Source organism: Danio aesculapii, chromosome 18 (genome assembly GCF_903798145.1).
Source record: "Danio aesculapii chromosome 18, fDanAes4.1, whole genome shotgun sequence".
Taxonomy (NCBI): Eukaryota; Metazoa; Chordata; class Actinopteri; order Cypriniformes; family Danionidae; genus Danio; species Danio aesculapii.
The window spans coordinates 12729765-12745585 of NC_079452.1; positions in this window are offsets into that span (position 1 = coordinate 12729765).

Below are 15821 nucleotides of genomic sequence, written 5' to 3' on the forward strand. Positions count from 1 at the left end.
ACAGAAAATAATTTGACATAAATACTTGATAAACATCATTTAAATAATTGAGCATTTTTAAAAACATTATGGGCTGCTATATTTACTAATCGGTTAATTAATTTATTTATTTATCTGTCTACGGTTGTTTACTCTTATTTTTTTATTCAATTGGCCTCGACCATAAGGGAAAAAGTTATCCTTGTTTACTTAGTGTGCACTCCTAATAATCTTGTTGTGTACATACAGTTGAAGTCCCTCTAAATTATAAGCCCCCTTGTTTATTTTTTTTTCCAGTTTCTGTTTAACGGAGAGATTTTATCAAAAACACTTCTAAACATAATAGATTTAATAACTCATTTCTAATAACTGATTTAATTTATCTTCGCCATGATGACAGTAAATAATATTTGACTATAACAATGACCTAAAGTCATCCATTTATACTGTGTAGTTTCTGTGTTTTGCATGGTGCTGATGGTATTGTAACAATGCTAGGAAAAAGACCTTATCTAATCAAACCCACAAAGCTTTTATAACTGACTTAAAAACAATAGTCAGCCTTCAAGAACCACAGAACACAAAACTGAGTATTCTCACTTGAATTGAGCATTGAATTAGAACACATCACAAATTAGACCTAAAGTCATCCATTTATACTGTGTAGTTTCTGTGTTTTGCATGGTGCTGATGGTATTTATGAGTGTGGAAGTGTGTCGTTTTAACATTATAAAAAAATTTGGAAATTAGGATCCACAATAGCTCTTTGAAATCTCTTAAACATGGTTTATTAACTGTAATGGTTACATATTCATAGTTGAAAGTTTTACAGTTCTAAGGTGTCGGTGTGCTACAACGGTGTGAGTCAATGGTATATTTATAAATACTCTTATTTTTTTATTCAATTGGCCTCGACCATAAGGGAAAAAGTTATCCTTGTTTACTTAGTGTGCACTCCTAATAATCTTGTTGTGTACATACAGTTGAAGTCCCTCTAAATTATTAGCCCCCTTGTTTATTTTTTTTTCCAGTTTCTGTTTAACGGAGAGATTTTATCAAAAACACTTCTAAACATAATAGATTTAATAACTCATTTCTAATAACTGATTTAATTTATCTTCGCCATGATGACAGTAAATAATATTTGACTATATATTTTTCAAGACACTTCTATACAGCTTAAAGTGACATTTAAAGGCTTAACTAGGTTAATTAGGTTAACTAGGCAGGTTAGAGTGATTAGGCAAGTTATTGTATAACGATGGTTTGTTTCGTAGTCTATCGATTAAAATATAGCTTAAAGGGGATAATAATTTTGACCTTAAAATGGGGTTTAAAAAATTTAAAACTGCTTTTTTTCTAGCCGAAATAAACAAATAAGACTTTCTCCAGAAGAAAAAATATTATCGGACATACTGTGAAAAATTCCTTGCTCTGTTAAACAAAATTTGGGAAATATTTAAAAAAAGAAAAAAAAAATGAAAGGGGGGGCTAATAATTCAGACTTCAACTGTATGTTTTTTTTTATTATTATTTTTTTTTTTACATTTGGGATCTTGAAGAGTTTAAAACAAGTCAAAAGAACATAACTCAAATACATATCTCCTGAAGGAGAACAGTTTCTATATTCAACTGTAATGTGCAACTGTGAATATGATGAAAAAAGATAATGTGCTTTTATTCTGTCAGACATCATTTGCTTTTTTGTTTTTTTAGATCTATTTGATCTTTTTTATTTTTGAAATACTGAAAGTTTTTTTACATTTTAAAGAACAAACCCCAAACCCACCTCATGCCAGCAAATAATGATAAGCATATTTATTAATTTATTTTCTATCAGCTTAGTCTATATTTCAGAGATCGCCGCAGCGGATTGAATTGCCAACTATTTTGGCATATGTTTTACACAGCGAATGCCCTTCCAGCCGCAACCCAGTACTGGCAAATACCCATACACTACGGCCAATTTAGTTTATTCGATTACTTCATCATATACCTCCATGAACAATTTATACATGCACATATTTACAAGAGTCTTCTCAAACATCTGCAGTTATACATAATCACTCATGGAAAAATGAAAAGAATGAAAGACAGGAAAAAAAAAAGAGTATTTGATCATTGTTGCCTTCATATTTCAGTCATTTGTCAGCTGCTTGTTTAGTGCTTTTGACACTTACTCAGATGAACAATACCAAGAAAGTATTACATTACTAACAATATTGTAACAATGCTAGGAAAAAGACCTTATCTAATCAAACCCACAAAGCTTTTATAACTGACTTAAAAACAATAGTCAGCCTTCAAGAACCACAGAACACAAAACTGAGTATTCTCACTTGAATTGAGCATTGAATTAGAACACATCACAAATTAGACCTAAAGTCATCCATTTATACTGTGTAGTTTCTGTGTTTTGCATGGTGCTGATGGTATTTATGAGTGTGGAAGTGTGTCGTTTTAACATTATAAAAAAATTTGGAAATTAGGATCCACAATAGCTCTTTGAAATCTCTTAAACATGGTTTATTAACTGTAATGGTTACATATTCATAGTTGAAAGTTTTACAGTTCTAAGGTGTCGGTGTGCTACAACGGTGTGAGTCAATGGTATATTTATAAATAAAATGTAAGAAAAGGTTTTTTTAACACGTTGTATGTTGTTTTTTTCATCTCATTTACATATTCTTCTCCACAAATGCAGATATATGCTAAACGTTCTACCTAAGACCTACTGAGATTCTCAGATATGCACCAGATGTTTAGACAGTCTATGTTGTTGGAGGATAAGTTAAGCAGTGAGACTTTTTCTCTTCAGAAAACAAGCATCATTTATTCAAATGAAATCCAATTGATTTGTAAAGCACTCACTTTTGCTATTCAAATCATGGTTGAGCTATAGAAAGTGTAGCCATGGTTTATTTGTGTGGCTAACATAATTTAACCACAATAACCATGCTTTTCTACACTCAAAAATATTTTGCTGCTTGTTCAAACTACTTATTTATAATGAGCTGAATCAACACAATTCTTGAGAAAAAATTGAGGACAACTTAATTATCTTATGTTCAATCTACCTACATTTTTAAAAACTATTAAGTTAACTTAAACGATTTGTGTTGGGACAACGCGAAGGAATTGTGTGGATCTCAGAATTTTTTAAATGCGTTTTATTAGTAAAAACATGGTTAATTTTCATAAAGGCCTATACTAGGCCTAAAAAATGCACAAATCCCCCAAAATAATTGTGTACGGTTACCATCCTTTTACAATAACATATTTTACAGTTATACACTGTAAAATTATTCTTGCTGCCATAAATGTTTTAGTTAAATTAACTTTTCTAGTGATTCATCAAACTCACTAAAAATATTAAGTTAAACTGTGTATAACTTAAAAAATGTAGTTGAAACCTGATTAACTTATTAAAATAAATTAAAGCAACATAGAAATATTTGTTGTCTTGACTTTTTGTCATTCATTTTTTTTACAGTGTATAAAAATTCTTCTGTTTGAGTACAGTTTAATTTTTGTGTTGTTCAAGGTTGTGTCCTTCATGTGGCGCTGTGTGATAAGCAGCAGAACGCAAAACACACAGATGGATTTATTTGCCCACTTTTGGATTTTTGTTTGGATTACATGTGGAAAAGTGGAAAAACTATATGACAAAAAGTCATGACAACAGATGCTTTTATGTTGCTTTAACTTAATTTATCAAGTTAATCAGGTTTCAATTAAATTGTTTTAGCTATACAAATTTTAACGTAATCTTTTTAGTCAGGTTGACTGATTTAAGTTGAGATAACTTGAAAAGTTAATTTGATTGAACAAAAAATTTAAGGATTTTTTTATTAATTACTATTATTTTTTACAGTGTATTGAATTATTGAATTACACTTTGGTTTTCCTTCTCAAAACATACAGTTATAAAAATGTATGTCCTCAGTAGGTTTAAAAATTTTGAGGATTACACATCAGATCAACAACATCACATTACATATCACAACGTGTCATTATTATTATTCACCAAAAAAGATTGTACTTATTTTCGAGAGAATTATGTATGTGCAAACCATAGGGATAAATAGTCAACCTTTGAATTGGAACAAAAAGGTTTTTCAAACTTGTCCTAAGACAAGAATGGGTTGTTGATAACTTTAAAATAGTTTTAATAAAAGGTTTTGATCCACTTCAAATGTTGAAATCTGTAAGTAAGGGGGCCAAAAAAATCAGTGTTTAGCTTTGATTAATATTAGTGTTAGGTTACTGTTAGGGGTAGGTTTAGGGTTGTGGTATAGATGTAGATAATAATAAAACACAACAGGTTACAGTAAGGGGCAGGTTTAGGGTTGTGGTATAGATGTAAACAATAATAAAACACAACAAGTTACAGTAAGGGGCAGGTTTAGGGTCATAATATAGATGGAGACAATAATAAAACACAACAAGTTATAGTAAGGGGCAGGTTTGGGGTCATGATATAGATGGAGACAATAATAAAACACAACAGCTTACAGTAAGGGGCAGGTTTAGGGTCACGATATAGATGGAGACAATAATAAAACACAACAGGTTACAGTAAGGGGCAGGTTTAGGGTCACGATATAGATGGAGACAATAATAAAACACAACAGGTTACAGTAAGGGGCAGGTTTAGGGTCACGATATAGATGTAGACAATAATAAAACACAACAGGTTACAGTAAGGGGCAGGTTTAGGGTCATGATATAGATGTAAACAATAATAAAACACAACAGGTTACAGTAAGGCGTGGGGTTAGGGTCACGATATAGATGGAGACAATAATAAAACACAACAGGTTACAGTAAGGGGCAGGTTTAGGGTCATGATATAGATGTAGACAATAATAAAACACAATAGGTTACAGTAAGGGGCAGGTTTAGGGTCATGAAATAGATGGAGACAATAATAAAACACAACAGGTTACAGTAAGGGGTAGGTGTAGGGTCATGATATAGATGTAAACAATAATAAAACACAACAGGTTACAGTAAGGGGTAGGTTTAGGGTCATGATATAGATGTAAACAATAATAAAACACAACAGGTCACAGTAAGGGGTAGGTTTAGGGTCATGATATAGATGGAGACAATAATAAAACACAACAAGTTACAGTAAGGGGCAGGTTTAGGGTCATAATATAGATGGAGACAATAATAAAACACAACAAGTTACAGTAAGGGGCAGGTTTAGGGTCATAATATAGATGGAGACAATAATAAAACACAACAAGTTATAGTAAGGGGCAGGTTTGGGGTCATGATATAGATGGAGACAATAATAAAACACAACAGCTTACAGTAAGGGGCAGGTTTAGGGTCACGATATAGATGGAGACAATAATAAAACACAACAGGTTACAGTAAGGGGCAGGTTTAGGGTCACGATATAGATGGAGACAATAATAAAACACAACAGGTTACAGTAATGGGCAGGTTTAGGGTCACGATATAGATGTAGACAATAATAAAACACAACAGGTTACAGTAAGGGGCAGGTTTAGGGTCACGATATAGATGTAAACAATAATAAAACACAACAGGTTTCAGTAAGGGGCAGGTTTAGGGTTGTGGTATAGATGTAAACAATAATAAAACACAACAGGTTACAGCAAGGGGCAGGTTTAGGGTCACGATATAGATGTAGACAATAATAAAACACAACAGGTTACAGTAAGGGGCAGGTTTAGGGTCATGATATAGATGTAAACAATAATAAAACACAACAGGTTACAGTAAGGCGTGGGGTTAGGGTCACGATATAGATGGAGACAATAATAAAACACAACAGGTTACAGTAAGGGGCAGGTTTAGGGTCACGATATAGATGGAGACAATAATAAAACACAACAGGTTACAGTAAGGGGCAGGTTTAGGGTCACGATATAGATGGAGACAATAATAAAACACAACAGGTTACAGTAAGGGGCAGGTTTAGGGTCACGATATAGATGGAGACAATAATAAAACACAACAGGTTACAGTAAGGGGCAGGTTTAGGGTCACGATATAGATGTAGACAATAATAAAACACAACAGGTTACAGTAAGGGGCAGGTTTAGGGTCACAATATAGATGTAGACAATAATAAAACACAACAGGTTACACTAAGGGGCAGGTGTAATGTCATGATATAGATGGAGACAATAATAAAACACAACAGGTTACAGTAAGGCGTAGGGTTAGGGTCACGATATAGATGGAGACAATAATAAAACACAACAGGTTACAGTAAGGGGCAGGTTTAGGGTCACGATATAGATGGAGACAATAATAAAGCACAACAGGTTACAGTAAGGGGCAGGTTTAGGGTCACGATATAGATGGAGACAATAATAAAACACAACAGGTTACAGTAAGGGGCAGGTTTAGGGTCACGATATAGATGGAGACAATAATAAAACACAACAGGTTACAGTAAGGGGCAGGTTTAGGGTCACGATATAGATGGAGACAATAATAAAACACAACAGGTTACAGTAAGGGGCAGGTTTAGGGTCACGATATAGATGGAGACAATAATAAAACACAACAGGTTACAGTAAGGGGCAGGTTTAGGGTCATGATATAGATGGAGACAATAATAAAACACAACAGGTTACAGTAAGGGGTAGGTTTAGGGTCACGATATAGATGGAGACAATATTAAAACACAACAGGTTACAGTAAGGCGTAGGGTTAGGGTCACGATATAGATGGAGACAATAATAAAACACAACAGGTTACAGTAAGGCGTAGGGTTAGGGTCACGATATAGATGGAGACAATAATAAAACACAACAGGTTACAGTAAGGGGCAGGTTTAGGGTCACGATATAGATGGAGACAATAATATAGTACAACAGGTTACAGTAAGGGGCAGGTTTAGGGTCACGATATAGATGGAGACAATAATAAAACACAACAGGTTACAGTAAGGGGCAGGTTTAGGATCACGATATAGATGTAGACAATAATAAAACACAACAGGTTACAGTAAGGGGCAGGTTTAGGGTCACGATATAGATGGAGACAATAATAAAACACAACAGGTTACAGTAAGGGGCAGGTTTAGGGTCATGATATAGATGGAGACAATATTAAAACACAACAGGTTACAGTAAGGGGTAGGTTTAGGGTCACGATATAGATGGAGACAATATTAAAACACAACAGGTTACAGTAAGGCGTAGGGTTAGGGTCATGATATAGATGGAGACAATAATAAAACACAACAGGTTACAGTAAGGGGCAGGTTTAGGGTCATGATATAGATGGAGAAACTAATAAAACACAACAGGTTACAGAAAGGGGCAGGTTTAGGGTCATGATATAGATGGAGACAGTAATAAAACACAGCAGGTTACAGTAAGGGGCAGGTTTAGGGTCACGATATAGATGGAGACAATAATAAAACACAGCAGGTTATAGTAAGGGGCAGGTTTAGGGTTATGATATAGATGTAGACAATAATAAAACAAAGTTTAGTTCCAACCCCAATCAGACACTCCTGGGTTAGCTAATCAAGCTCTTACTATAGATTTTCTCAAAACATCTGTGCACAATGCACTCAATGCAGCGAGTGACGTCTCTGTGAGGGGTAGTGTTAGGAGTCGGGTAAGGTGAGCCCATTAAAAAGCATTGGATGCAGCACAGATTGCACTGTACCAGGTCTGCATCCAGACCCCTCTCGCCAGTTTGGGCACCCCTGCTATAGTTCACACATAATGTTATATCACTCTATGCTATTCACAGTGATTTCTGTACGAGACGCCAATCACGACACATTTATTTGGGGGTCTCACAGCAGGGATGTTTCTCCTGTAGTTCAGCCTGACCCCACACTTTTGTTTTCCTGGCACCTGCTCCTACACGATGAGTGTGTGGCCCATACAGATATAATTCACCAGGTGCTGCTCTGCCTGGAAAATGAGTCAGAAATAGGGAGCTGGAGTGAAAAGCTTTTATCAGTGCTGGTTGACTTGACTACCGCAGCTCTGACCTCAATTACAGCCCGCCTGGCTGCATCCATTACATTAGATCCCAACATAGTAGTTCTGTATTGTTGTGAGGGTTATTTCATTTACCATCTCATTACACTTTATGTAGCTCAGTAACACATAAAACACCTCAATTTTATACACAGAATTGAATAAATGCAACGGTTTATTAAACTTTTATAACGTCATGCAGCTTTCCGGAACCGAAACAATTTTATCATTTAATTTTCAGGACTAATGTCTGTGTATAGGAAAGAGAGCGAGAGAAAGAAAATGTGTGCTTATAGTTATTTTTTAAACTTTATTTACTAACAAGTAAAGTTCATAGACAAACTTTATGGTGGCTTGAGAAAGCCTCGTCTGAAAGTCTGAAGTAGTTTTAAAGTTTAAAGAATTGAAGTAGTTTTTAAGAAGTCTGAAACAGTCAGAACTACGTGTAGGCTGGCATGTTTCTAGTTAGGCAGTTGATATGGGGTTCTGATTGGTTGCTAAGGTGTTGCAAGGATGTTCTGAATGGTTGCTAGGTTGTTCTAATTGGTTGCTAAGGTGTTGCTAGGCGGTTGCTAAGGCGTTCTAGGTTATTGCTAAGGTGTTTCTAGGTGGTTGCTAGGGTGTTCTGACTAGTTGCTAGGCTGTTGCTAAGGCGTTAGGTGGTTGCTAATGCTTTGCTAGGTTATTGCTAAGATGTTCTAGGTTGTTGCTAAGGTGTTGCTAGGTGGTGGCTAAGGTGTTGCTAGGCGGTTGCTAAGGTGTTCTAGGTTGTTGCTAAGGTGTTGCTAGGTGGTTGCTAAGGTGTTGCGAGGCGGTTGCTAGGGTGTTCTGAGGGGTTGGTAAGGCATTGCTAGTTGGTTGCTAAGGTGTTGCTAGGTGGTTGCTAAGGTGTTGCTAGGCGATTACTAAGATGTTCTAGGTCGTTGATTAGGTGTTGCTAGGTGGTAGCTAAGGTGTTTCTACGTGGTTGCTAAGGTGTTCTAGGTTGTTGCTAAGGTGTTGCTAGGTGGTTGCTAAGGTGTTGCTAGGCGGTTGCTAAGGCGTTCTAGGTTATTGCTAAGGTGTTTCTAGGTGGTTGCTAGGGTGTTCTGACTAGTTGCTAGGCTGTTGCTAAGGCGTTAGGTGGTTGCTAATGCTTTGCTAGGTTATTGCTAAGATGTTCTAGGTTGTTGCTAAGGTGTTGCTAGGTGGTGGCTAAGGTGTTGCTAGGCGGTTGCTAAGGTGTTCTAGGTTGTTGCTAAGGTGTTGCTAGGTGGTTGCTAAGGTGTTGCGAGGCGGTTGCTAGGGTGTTCTGAGGGGTTGGTAAGGCATTGCTAGTTGGTTGCTAAGGTGTTGCTAGGTGGTTGCTAAGGTGTTGCTAGGCGATTACTAAGATGTTCTAGGTCGTTGATTAGGTGTTGCTAGGTGGTAGCTAAGGTGTTTCTACGTGGTTGCTAAGGTGTTCTAGGTTGTTGCTAAGGTGTTGCTAGGTGGTTGCTAAGGTGTTGCTAGGCGGTTGCTAAGGTGTTCTAGGTCATTGTTAAGGTGTTGCTAGGGTGTTCTGAGTGGTTGCTAAGGCATTGCTAGTTGGTTGTTAATCAGCATGTTGCTAGTATATTTATAGTATCAATTAGCATGTTGCTGGTATGTTTATAGTATGAATTAGCATGTTGCTAGTATGTTTATAGTATGAATTAGCATGTTGCTAGTATGATTAGTATGTCATGTTGCTAGTATGGTTAGTATGTCATGTTGCTAGTATGATTAGTATGTCCTGTTGCTAGTATGATTAGTATGTCCTGTTGCTAGTATGATTAGTATGTCATGTTGCTAGTATGATTAGTATGTCCTGTTGCTAGGATGATTATTATGTCATGTTGCTAGTGTGGTTTGGTATGTTGTTAGTATGTCCAATGTAAAGTCAATGGCAGTTTTTATTTATAATGGAAGTCTATGGGATTGCTAGGGTGCTGTAAATGGTTGCTAGGGTGTGGCTAGTAAGTTGAAAGGTCATCAGTGATTGGCAGATTGGTAGTCTGAGTTAAATGAGCCCAAACTTAAGTCTGTATGACAGTCATGGTTTAAGTGCATTAAACCGTGCTTTAAGTCTGCAAGGTTTAGTCCCAACCCTCATTAAACACACCTGATCAAACTAATTGAGTCCTTCAGGATTGTTTGAAACCTGCTGGTAAGTGAGTTAAAACAGGGTTAGAACTAAACTGTGCAGGGATATGGCCTAAGTTTGAGACCCCTGTTCTAACCAAACTCACATTGAACGCGCAAAGTATTGTGGGTAATATTAGCAGTTAGAGTATGAATGGGTCTTCACCTTGAATTTCTAATGGAAAAGTATACCATCCAGGAACCTTTGGCATGCTCTTTTGAATATACTTTGGTTTGGGACACACTAACTCTAATTTTGAATACTATTTAGAATGGATAGTATGGGAATTGGAAAGCAGCACACACTTGAAAGTAAACACTTCAGCTCACCTCAAGCAAAGAGCTTAGAATCACCAAAAGGCGACACTCAATAGAGCGTTCCATTGCAACTGCAGCACCCAGCGAGTCCGCCATTCTGGAGTGAAAGCGATCGGCCGTCCATTGGATCTTATTGCTGTCGCGATGGCAAGCAGCTCCTTTGTTTTTTATTTATCAATTTAAAAAGCACATCAAAGCTGAAATACAACCTGAAAGATGACGATACAACACTTACAATCATACACTGGTGATTATCAGCACTTTTAATAGTTTATTTTACAGACTTAATGTTTAATATATTAACCATACTTGTTTTCTTGAAACTGTCACTTTTAGGTGACATTCCTTTAAATTACTTTAATTTAATAGTTTACTCACTGGCATAATACATATTAATACTGACATGTTAAATTAAATTAAGATGACTTTCAAAATGGGATGTTGATAACAGATTAACAGTACTTTTTGTTGGAGTGTTATATTATAATAGTACATAGTATTTTTTCCAGTGTTGTCTGTTAAAAAAAGACTAATAAAGTTATTTAAAAAGCAACTTTCTTCGAATTTATTTAGTTTTTATCTTTATATGCAGTTTTATTCATCATTTTTAATGCTGTCAATAAAAATCATGGAGGCCATACAAACTACCAGACAATGTAGTTTTTGTTGTAGTTTTTGTTGTGCATACTCATTTTTGCTTCACCCTAATTTGAGTACTAAAAAAAAAACCATAGTAATTAAGTAATTTTGTTGACCTTAATTTTATGTTATATATCAGATATCAGATGTATTAAACTTACTCTTTCAACATTTTGGAAATTGTCTGTTTTAATTGGGATATTGTTTTAAAATGTTTTCAAGAGTTCACACTTAGCTGATGATTGATTATAAAGCTTGTTTGGCATGCTGTCCCAGAAGAGCCCCCTGAGCTCATGAGATCCTCGAGCCCGGGGCTCCCTCCTGTTTGCAAGGCGAGAGGGGAATTTGAGCTCAGGCAGATCTCGAGAACTCCCCTGCTGTAGTAATGAACAGATAGTGATTGCTCTTAAGAGATAACTACTTACTAGGAACATGTCTATGGTGCTGATTTGGATTAGTCAATTAACTTAAGTCGCATGTTTTTGGACGGTGGGAGGAAATCAGGGGACCCGGGGGAAACCCACGTGAGCATGGGGAGAACGTGTAATCTCCAGCTTGATCTCACGAGAAAACATAAGTATTTTACGTTTTGACAGTTTAGTGGCTAATTCATACGAATTCGTACGAGTTCAGTCGTACGAAATTGTATGATTTTAAAAAGGAGGCGTGGCACCTAACCCCACCCCTAAACCCAACCGTCATTAACGGATGAGCAAATCGTACTAAATTGTACGAATTAGATCGTACGAATTTGTACGAATTAGCCACTAAATCAAAAAGTTACGAATTGCCGTGAGATTGTGTTGGTAATCTCCGCATAGAAACGTCAGCTGGCTTGGTAAGGACTAGAACCAGTGACGTTCTTGCTGTGAAGCAACGGTGCTAACCACTGGGCCACCGTGCCACCCATCTAGGAAAGGAGGAGTAGGGGTGGAAGGGGGTATTCTTCAAAATGAAGATGGCTGTTATATGGAACTTAGAGTATTTATAGTGGCTTAGGAATCGTCTGATTGGTGAATCATAAATTGAATAATGCGGGACCAGCCGCAAGTAATCATAAGAACATAATCCTCTCGAAATTAGTTTATAAATAAACTTCACTTAAAATGTTACTTTTCAAAGGGGATGTACTCATTTTAACTCATTTAACTCAATATCGTAATTCATTCTGTCTAGTGTTAGTTATCCGTGCTGTTGTTCTATTGGAATTTTCATTCCAAAATGGTCACTGCATGACACTAGTGGCATCTAGTGGCTTTTTCCCAAATAGCAACAGAATGTCGCCTCTTGATGATTCTATGCACTTTGCCTCAAGTCATGTAACAAAAACAAACTAATCAGCTTCACACTTACTATGGAATAGTGAAAAATGTATGGAAAGTTTTTGACTGTTCATTTCTCTTCAGCTTAGTCTCTGTTTCAGAGGTCACCACAGTGGAATAAACCACCAACTTATCCAGCATATGTTTTACACAGCGGTTGCCCTTCCAGCTGCAACCCAGAAAAATACACTCTCAACAATTAAATTGTTCCTCCAAAAACTCAAGAATTGTGTTGCTTCAGTGTTATGTCCCTTTATGTATTAATACTGCTCTTTTTATTTTGGGGAAATGTTTTGTGTCTCTCTGCAGGAAGTAGCTGCTTGTTTCTTTGTTTGGTCCCTCCCCTGCTCCAATTGATGCCACACCCTGCCTAGTCAGCTGACTCTCCTGGCTGCCTATAAATACTTCCTCTGTCACTTCCTGTTTAGCTGTTTGAGCTCACTTGTGGTTGGTAGTGGTGTGTCTATGATTACAGAAAGAAGTTGTGTGTTTTGTTAGTTAGATTAGTTGAATTGGAGTTTGTGAAAGTATTTAGTGTATTACCCTTGCTTTGTTGCCATTGAAAATCTGACCTCTGCCTGTTAAGTGACTACTCTGATGTTTTGCCCCTTTGGATTTGTTTGCTGATTGTAAATATTTGTACATAGTAAGTAGGGAGCTTGACGCCATTTTCTTTTGTACTTTTCTTAATTGATTGTTTTTGTGGACAAGGGAGTAAGGTAAGAAAGTGTATTTTATTTTCTTTCTTTTTGCTGAAAATAGGGAATTTAGAGGGGATTTAAATTTAGATTGTTTTGTTTGTTGTTTTGGCCTGGTCAGCTCCTGAAGACAAAGAAAAAGAGACAAATTTTGTTTAAGAAAATAATTGTCAAAATAAAATCTTTATATATATTATCCTAAGCAGCATTGTGTGTGTAGTCTTCCCTTTCATGTTGCGTCCTTACCCCCAAGACGGGGCGTAACATTCAGCTTATTTAATATAGGTAGTTTGAAGAAACAGCAAACGTCCTTTTTTGAGTGTAGAAGGGGTACTTTTTATTCATTCTTTACTAATATATTCCTAATATGGCAACTCAAGATTTAGATATTATGAATTTTCTTTGTCATTTTTATGTTGTTAAGGGATTTATGGATTAAATGAATCTCACAGCTGAAGCACGGTTGCCAAGGAGATCAAGAATAATGTCTGGAAGATGCTGGAAAGAGAAGAAAGGAACCAGTTTGGTCGCTTTGACCCTCTAGGCTGAGCTACCTCTGTGAGAAGTGTGTGACAAAAAAGACTTTGAATTAGATCTGGAGAACATGAACATTTTATCTGCATTGCTCTCTCTCTCTCTCTGTCTCTGTTGGGAAACATCAGAAAAGATTTCATCGATGCTTTTCTAATGACGTAGATAATATTATACCGCCAAGGCTAAAGTGTACAGTAACTCATTTCAAATACTCAAATTACTGTAATTGAGTAGTTTTTTTTTCTCAGGAATTGTAATTTGCTAAGTAGTTTTAAAAGTGTCTACTTGTACTTTCCCTTGAGTACATTTTTAATGCTGTATTGGTACTTTTACTCCACTACTTTCCTTCAAAATGCAGTCACTACTTTAGCTTTTATTTTCAATGGGGATTAGAAAAATCAGTCCTGTGATCCCTGTCCAATCAAATCGCACATAGAAGGTAAATTGCATCATACTGAACTACCTCAAGACGTGCGCTTTATAGTTATAACTAACAGTTTGGAACCGTTAAAAGTGTCCAAGACGATGTCCAAAATCTTGCATGCACGTCGCTGATGAGAAGATGACAGATGTTTTCTGTATGATCACCGAAATGGCCTTAAACACCCAGCAGGCACAAGACATCAACATGGTGTCAGATTGACATTGTACTCCAGCGTTGTGGGGACGTCGCATTTTGTTTGGAAATGAAAATCAGGTTGACGTCAGAACTCAACATCGGGCCAACGTCAATGTCCAATGTCCAACCTAAAATCAACCAAATATTATTGTCTAGTGATGTTGTGTGGACATTACCACTATGACGTCTATCAGACGTTAGATTTTGTTTGCAATGCCTAATGAATAAATGTCAGTATTCAGCAACGTCAGCAACGTTATTTGACGTAATTATTGAACGTCAAAATAACGTTGTCATTAGATGCTGGCTAGACATTGAATTTTGGTCACCTGACGTCACGACAATTTCTTACATTTATATAGTAATTTTCTGAACACTCAAAGCCCTTTACACATTTTTGTGAGGAATCTCCTCATCCACCACCAGCATGCAGCATCCACCTGGATGACACGACGGAAGCCATACTGCACCAGACCAGCTGATTGGTGGAGAGGAGACAGAGTGATGAAGCCAATTATGATATGGGAATGGTTAGGAGGCCATGATGGACAGAGGCCAGTGGGCAAATTTGGCCAGGATGGGATTTTAATGACCACAAAGTCAGTACCTCAGTTTAGTATCTCATCTGAAAGATGGCACTCACTGAGCAGTATAGAGTCCCCATCAATATACTGGGGAGTTAATCCCCCACACCTCACTAACACCACTTCCAGAAGCAAAGCTTTGCCATTCCCCATTACCCTAGCTTTCCCATGTGGTCTCCTGACCGGGTGCAACCCTGCTTAACTTCAGTGGGCCACCATGTGAGAGTTGGAGAAAGCTAGCTTTAATTGTGTTTTCTTAAATTGCCATGTGTTAAGCTGTCTGGAGGGGAGTGCAGGGGGGTTGGATGACAGTAGAGCATTTGAAACACACTATAAAAATGCAGGGTTCAACATAGTTTATTCAAATTGTCCCAACACAAATCATTTAAGTTAGCATAACAAATTGAAGTTGATTAAAAATCTCCAGAATTGTGTTAAGCTCATTTTAATAGGTAGTTTGAACAAGCAACAAATATCATTTTTTATGTGTAGAATGGTACTTCACACAACTCCAGTGATCTACTGAAGATCTGTAAACATGGTTGACAGAAAATATACATTAATTATAATATACATTATGTAATGTAATGTGTATTTATATGGCGCATTTATCGTGTATTGCCATACACCCAAAGCACTCCACAAACAGAAGGGGGGTCTCTCCACACCACCACCAGTATGCGGTATCCACTTGGATGATGTGATGGCAGCCACAGGACAACGACGTCACTTCGCTCACCACACACCAGCTACAGGTGGAGTGGAGAGAGTGATAGAGCCATTTCAGTGGATGATTGGGAGGTCATGATCTGTAAGGGCCAATGGAGGGAATTTAACCAGGACACCGGGGTTACACCCCTACTCTTAACGAGAAGTGCCATGAACACAGAGAGTCAGGACCTCGGTTTAACATCTTTTCCGAAAAACACACTGACAGCATAGTGTCCCCTTTACTTTTACGGGGGCATTAGGACTCACACAGAACACAGGTTGAG